The following is a 7,487-nucleotide window of genomic DNA, read 5'->3' on the forward strand; positions in this document are numbered from 1 at the left end:
CCCCCCCCCACCCCCCCCCACGCAGCAGACGCACCCACGCATCCCTTGTGGATTTTAAAGCTCTGAAATAACCAAATGGCTGGAGAACTGGGTGAGAACATCTCGGAATATTGATTCGAACCCTCATGTTGGTGCTTGGGTCAATGCCCCATTCAGTTTTAGTACCATTTTTATTTTGTTTGGTCCCAAAAGAATGGATCGTTTAGAAATAATGGAAACATAAAAAAAAAAAAAAAAAAAAAAAAAAAAACAAAAAAAAAAAAAAAAAAAAAACAAAAAAAAAATAAAACAAAAAAAAAAAAATAAAAAAAAAAAAAAAAAAAAAAAAAAAAAAAAAAAAAAAAAAAAAAAACACAAAAAACATAAAAAAAGCATCCACACATAAAAAAAAAAAAAAAGTGACAAAAAAAAAAAATGACACAAAAAAAATAAGAAAATAATAAAAAGTTGGAAAAAAAAAAGTGACCAAAATGGCTTTTTTTTTTTTTTTTCATTCGGGTTGAAGGGTAAATAAAAAACACCGAAAAAAAAAACAAAAAAAAAAATTCAAAGAAAGGAAATCCTTAATTTCACCAGAAGGCTGTAACGGAATCACCCGTGTTATTTTTGGGGCAGTTTTGGTTGAAGTAAATCCACATTTCTGATCCAAAACACGTTGAAACGGGTCAGTTTGACCCCGAGGAACAACCACCAGGGTCAAAAAGCATTTAGACAGATTTTAGGAACTTTCTGTGCAGGAACGTGAGCAAGAAACGGGGAAAAAACTGAGACATCTTACCTTCAATCCTCACAAAACCAGAGTCCCAAGATCCCAGAAGCTCCCGGTTTTATTTTCTTCAAACTTCCCTGAAAAAGGAACTCCCAGAGTCCAGCGAGCGGGACCGGCTGGTTTCAGCAGCTGCTCTCCACCAGATGTGTCCTGCACCGCTCCGCAAGTTCAAATCCACTTCACACCCGCTGCTACCCAGAACAATTAGGAGGAGGGGGGGCTCGGACATCCCTGAGCAATACAACGCCCGAGGGGGGGGGGGAGGGGGGAGGGGGGGGAGGGGGGGGAGAGAAAGAGAGAGGGTGAGGAGGCCGGGTGACCAAAAGGGAAATGGGAGGTGTAGATGGAGGACTGAGAATGGGGGAAAGACTGAGAGGAAGAGTGGAGAAAAGAGAGAGCAGAAAAGGAGAGAGAGATATTAATGATGAAGAAAACGCCCCGGTCCTACCAGACTCTGGTCACTAACCCGGTCCTACCCAGACTATGGCTCCACTAGCCGGGCTCCTATCAGACTTGGTCCACTACTGGTACTACCAGATCGTGGGCCATACCTGGTCCTACAGAGTGGGGGTCCACTAGTCCGTTACTATCAGACTCTGGTCATCGTCTGGTCCTACAGACTCGGAACTAGTTCGGTCCTACCAGACTCTGGTCCACTAGTCCGGTCCTATCAAGAATGGTCCATTACCCTGGTTTCCTACCAGACTTGGTCCATACATGGTCATACCAGACTATGGTGCACTAGGTCGGTCTACCAGACTCTGGTCAAATAGTCCGGTCCTACCAGACTCTGTGGCCACTACCCTGGTCTACCAGACTCTGGTCCACTAGTGGTCTACAGACTTGGTCCATGACCCAGGGTTCTACAAGCACTCTGGTCCACTCAGTCCGGGCTACCAGACTTGGTCCACTAGTACGGTTCCTACAAGACTCTGGTCACTAGTACGGTCATATCAGACTCTGGTCACTACCCTGGTCCTACCAGACTCTGGTCCACTACCCTGGTCCTACCAGATTGTGGTTCAATAGGTACGGTACTATTCAGACGCTGGTCATTAGTACGGTCTCAAGACTCTGGTCCACTAGTTCCCGGTCCTAACCAGACTTGGTCCACTAGTCCGGTCCTATCAGACTGGTCCATACCCTGGTCCTACCAGACTCGGTCCACTACATGGTCCTACCAGACTTGTACACTAGTCGGTCCTACCAGCTATGGTCCACTAGTTCCGGTCCGGACCAGACTCTGGTCACTAACATGGTCCTACCGACTCTGGTCCACTAGTCCGGTCCTACCAGACTCTGGTCCAGTACCCCGGTCTACCAGACTCTGGTCAATAGGCCAGGTCCTACCAGACTCTGGTCCATTACCCCGGTACTATCAGACTCTGGTCACACTAGTCCGGTCTATCAGACTCTGGTCCACTACCCTGGTCCTACCAGACTCTGGTACATACACCTGGGTCCTACCAGAGTGTGGTCACTAGTCCGGTCCTATCCGCCTTGGTCCATTAGTCTGGTCCTACCAGACTTGGTCCACTAGTTCGGTCTAACAGACTCGGTTCCACTAGTCGGTCCTATCAGGACTGGTCCATTACCTGGTCCTACCAGAATCTGTCCACTACCCCTGGTCCTACCAGGACTCTGGTCCAAATAGTCCGGTCCTACCAGAATCTGGTCCCTAGTCCGGTCTACCAGACTCGGTCACTACCCGGTTCCATACCAGACTCTGGTCCACTACCCCGTCCTACCATACTCTGAGTCCATAGTCCGGTCCTACCAGACTCTGGGTCCACTAGGGCCCGGTCCTACCAGACTTGGTCCAATACCCTGGTCCTACCAGACTCTGGTCCATCCACTACCTGGTCCTACCAGACTTGGTCCATCTAGTCCGGTCCTATCAGCTCTGAGTAAACTAGTCGTTCCTACGACTTATGGTAAAATACCCTGGTCATACCAGACTCGGTACACTACCTGGTCGTACCAGACTCCTGGTCCACTACCCTGGTCCTACCGACTCTGGTCCACTACCAGGTTCCTACCAGGACTCTGTCAATAGTGGATCTGGTCCTATCAGACTCTGGTCAATACCCTGTCCCTAACAGACTCTGAGTCCACTACCTGGGTCCTACCAGACTCTGGTAACTACCTGCGTCCTATCACACTGGTACATACCCTGGTCCGACCAGACTATGGCCACTACCCGTCCTACCAGACATGGTCCACTACCCTGGTCCTACCAGACTTGGTTCCATAGCCCCGGTCCTACTAGACTTGGTCCACTAGTCACGGTCCTACCAGACTCTGGTCCAATACCTGGTCCTACTCAGACTCTGGTCCACTAGCCGATCCTACCAGACTCGGTCCATTACGGCACCATGGTCCTAGCGGCACAGACTCTCGGCCACTAGGTACGGTCCGATACCAGGTATCTGGTCCACTAGTCCGGTCACTACAGGATGTCTGGTACATACCTGGTCTACAGAGTTTTCTGGTCCACTACCCTGGTCCTACCAGATTCGTGGACCAGTCATTACGCTCTGGTCCTTAGGCCTAAAGACTCTGGTCCACTACCCGGTTCCTACACCGGTACAGTCGGGCATCAGACTGTCATGTACTGGTCCTAACAGACTCTGGTCTACCTGCACTACACCTGGCATGTCACTACCAGACTCTGGTCCCACCGTAAGACCAGCTGGTCCCTACGAGCTGGTCCTACCACTCCTGGTATCTAGCAGCGGGTCCATACCAAATTGGGTCCAGATCTGCTATACCCCGGTCTACCAGACTCTGGTCCACTAGCCGAATCAACTGTCCATAGGCTCAGACTCTGGTACACTAGTCCGGTCCTATCAGATTGGCCACTCACCCTGGTCTACCAGATTCTGGTCCACTACCCTGGTACTACCAGGAATCTGGTCCAATACACGGTCCTACAGGCTGTCCTGTGGTCACGGACTATGGTCCCGTCGACTACCAGAATTCTAGGTCCACTAGCCGGTCCTAATCAGGATGGGATTCACCCTGGCGCTACCAGGACTCTGGTCCACTACCCTGGTCCTACCAGGACTATGCGTCCACGTACTGGTCATACCAGACTCTGCATAGTCTGATGGTCCACTACCCGAGTCCCATCACTGGCCCTACCCGGCAACGTTCTAGTCGGCTCCCACTCACACCCAGGCTCCTACCCAGATCTCACTGGTCTCCGACCGGTCAACACCTTGGTCCTACCAGACTCTGGAGTGCAATAACTCTGCCTGCGGTACTAAGACTTGGTCCACTACCCTGGTCCTACCAGACATCTGGGACCAATACCTGGAGGACTCAGTACTCTGCCACTGATTGGGCCTACCGACTTGGTACTAACACACTCTGGTCTCCACAGACTGCTGGTCTAATGATGGGTCACTGGTCATCAGGACTCTGGTCCACAGGGGCACCTATAGCTCTGGATCTAGTGGTCCTACCAGGACTCTGGTCCCACTAGCGTCGGTCCTAGCAGACTCTGGTCAACTAACTACTTAACGGTCCTGACCAGCGGCGTCTCCAGACTCGGTCCTAGAGCCATACCCTGGTCCTACCCGGTCCTACAGACTGGCCACTACCCAGGGTCCTACCGAAAGACATATCCGGCTATGCTGGTCCATACCCGGTCCTACCAGACTCTGGTCACATACCCCGCGGTCCTACAGACCTCGGTCCATAGTGCGGTTCCGATAGCTCTGGTCCACTACCTCACCAGACTCGGGTCCTACAGTCGGTCCTACCAGATCTAGACTCCTCACCCAGCCGGTCTCTACAGAATCTGTCAACTGTCCGAGTCTACCAGACTCTGGTCCATTAGCGCCGCTATCAGACTTACACGTCGGCTCACTAGGTAACCGTCTCCTATCAGACTCTGGTACAGTTCGTCCTACAGCTCTGTCACTAGCGGCAGACCTGGTACTTACCCGGCCACTAGTCCGGTCCTATCACAATGGCAATTCCCAGGTTCCTACCAGATGCTGAGTTCCAATGAGCGGTCCTATCAGACTGGCCATTACTCCATACCACTCGGTCCACTAGTCTCTCAGACTGTCCTATAGTCTAACAGACTGGTCCACTTAACAGGTCTCAGACTCTGGTCCACTAGTACGGTCCTACTTAGACTGGTCCATTGACCCCGGTCGTACCAGGAACTCTGGTCCACTAGTTCCGGTCCTACCAACTCGGGTCCATACGACGGCTCTACCAGACTCTGGTCCACTAGTGGTCTTCACTGGTTTACCGTACCAGACTCTGGTTACCTAGTTCCCTGGTCCTACAGGACTTGGTACCACTAGTCCGGTCCTACCAGACTCTGGTCCATAGTATGTCCTATCAGACTGGTCATCCCGTATGACCGACTCGGTCCTACAGGTCTGGTCATTACCAACGGCCATACAGACCTGTCACTAGCCCCGGTCTATCAGACCTGGTCCACGACCAGGTCATACAGACTCTGGTCCATTAAGGTCCTATCCAGGATCTGGTCCATTCCCGGTCTACCAGAACTCTGCGTCCTATACGCCTGGCCTAACAGACTGTGGTCCAATAGCCGGTCTTACCAGACTATGGCCACTAGGTCAGCCTATCGATGTCCATTACCCCGGTCCTACCAGACTCTGGTCAACATAGTTACGATGGTCCTACCTCTACCAGACTCATGGTCCACTAGTCCGGTCCTTATCAGATGGTCCATTACCCGGGTCCTAACAGACTCTGGTCCATCCCCTGGGTCCTACCAGAATCTGGGCCACTCAAGCTCCTTGGTCTCTCAACGTTTCCGTTCCTACCGACTCGGGTCCACACCCTGGTCCTACCAGGACTCTGGTCACTAGTCCGGTCTACCCAGAATCTGAGTCCATTACCCTGGTCTCTAAAACAGACTCTGGAACATAGATCCGGTCTACCAGACTTGGTCCCCTTGACCCGGTCATACCTCAGAACTCTGGTCCATACCGGTCCGACCAGACTCTGGTACACTAGTTCGGTCCAACTCGAGACTATCGGTCTTCAGGACTGTTCATGTCCCCGGTCACCAGCTATGGTATCACAGTCCGGTCCTACAGACTTGGTTCCATATACGTCCTATCAGGGCTTACCGTCATAACCGACTCGGTCACAGTTGGTCCTCAACTCGACAATAGTACGGTCCACTCAGACTGGTCACATTAACACATGGTTCTACCTAGCTCGGTCTATCGACTGGTCCATTACCAATAACCAGACTCTGCGTCCGACTGCCGGTCCTATCAGACTTGGTCCTATCTCCTCAACTCTGGTCACTGTTAACGGCCATCAGACGTCCTATCGGTCTCGCCGACAATGTACGGTGAGCCATTGCACGTCCTAACAGAACCGGTCCCCGTGGTCCACAGTCCTACCTGTCCTACCGGCATCGAGCCATTACCAGTACCAGGGGATCGTACACTAGTCCGGCCTATCAGACGGGTCCATTACGAACGACTCGGTCCATAGCCAGGACTCTAGTCCAGTACTCCTGGTACACTACAGACGTGGCATCCAGATCTGGTCCACTATCCGTCATAGACTTGGTGCACTGTCGCCGTATACAGACTGGTCCATTACCCTGGTCCTACCAGACTCTGGTTACATGTACGGTCCTACCAACGCTGGCATAGCTCTGGCTCTCACTAGCCCTTCGTCCTACCAGACTTCCATCCCGGTCTCAAGACTCTGTCCCTCACGTTAGCTCGGCACTAGGCACGACTCTGGTACCAGTACCTGGTCCTAACAGACTCTGGTCCACTAGACCGGCCACCAGACTCTGGTCCCAATAGTCCGGGTCTACCAGATCGGGTCATACCCCGGTCCTACCAGACCTTGGTCACAATAGTTCGGTCTATCAGACTCTGGTACACTAGTCGGTCTATAGGATGGTCCATACCACGGTATACCACTTAGGCACACCCTGGTCCTACCGACTGTCCAGACTGGTCACCTAGCCGGTTTCCTATCAGATGGGTCATTGACCCCGGTCTACAGACTCTGGCCACTAGTCGGTCTACCAGATCTGGTCCACTAGCCCGGTCATATCAGATGGTCCCTTACCTGGTCTACCAGACTCTGGTCATACCTGGTCCTACGACTCTGGTCCACTAGTCGGTTCATCAGTGGTTCATTTCCCTGTTCTACGCAGACTCTGCCAATCTATCACGGTCATATACAGATTGGTGCATGACTTGGCCACAGATCTGTCCACTAGCCGGTCTCTACGACTATGGTCCATTTACCGGGTCCTACCAGACTCTCGTACTTCCAGGACTCTGGTCCAGTTGAGCTGGTTCCCACCAGACTCTGGCCCATAGCCTGGTCCTACAAGACTCTGCGTCTTATTCAGACTCTGGTTCCATTAGCCGGTGGTCCTCCCAGACTCTGGTCCATTAGGTGGTCCCTACAAGATTTGGGCATTGGTCTTGGTACCTACAGACTTGGCCTACCAGCCCTGGGTCCTTAGTCTGGTCCTACCAGATTCTAGTCCACTAGCCCAGTCCTAGCAGACTTTGGTCTACTAGCCCGGTCCTACCAGACCTTAACTAGTAAATAGATTTTGTTAGAGTCCCCCCTTAAAGATGAGTCTAAAAAACCACAAACAACCTTTTAATTTTATGACAAAATAACAAGTTCACACTGTTTATTGGTACAAATGTTAAAAATGACAATCACAATTAATTAA

The 7,487-nt window shown here is 51.5% G+C and overlaps 1 long non-coding RNA gene across 1 annotated transcript; it reads right to left on the minus strand.

Moving 5' to 3' along the window:
• Positions 1-2,181: 2,181 nt before the first annotated feature.
• On the minus strand, positions 2,182-5,117 carry LOC116686698 (uncharacterized). Its single transcript, XR_004331334.1, has 3 exons — positions 5,086-5,117; positions 2,885-2,911; positions 2,182-2,225 (listed from the first exon to the last, which is right to left on the minus strand). It is a non-coding gene; the product is annotated as an uncharacterized LOC116686698 (long non-coding RNA).
• Between the last annotated feature and the right edge of the window lie 2,370 nt (positions 5,118-7,487).

The sequence above is a fragment of the Etheostoma spectabile genome, unplaced genomic scaffold, assembly GCF_008692095.1.
Source record: "Etheostoma spectabile isolate EspeVRDwgs_2016 unplaced genomic scaffold, UIUC_Espe_1.0 scaffold453, whole genome shotgun sequence".
Classification (NCBI taxonomy): Eukaryota; Metazoa; Chordata; class Actinopteri; order Perciformes; family Percidae; genus Etheostoma; species Etheostoma spectabile.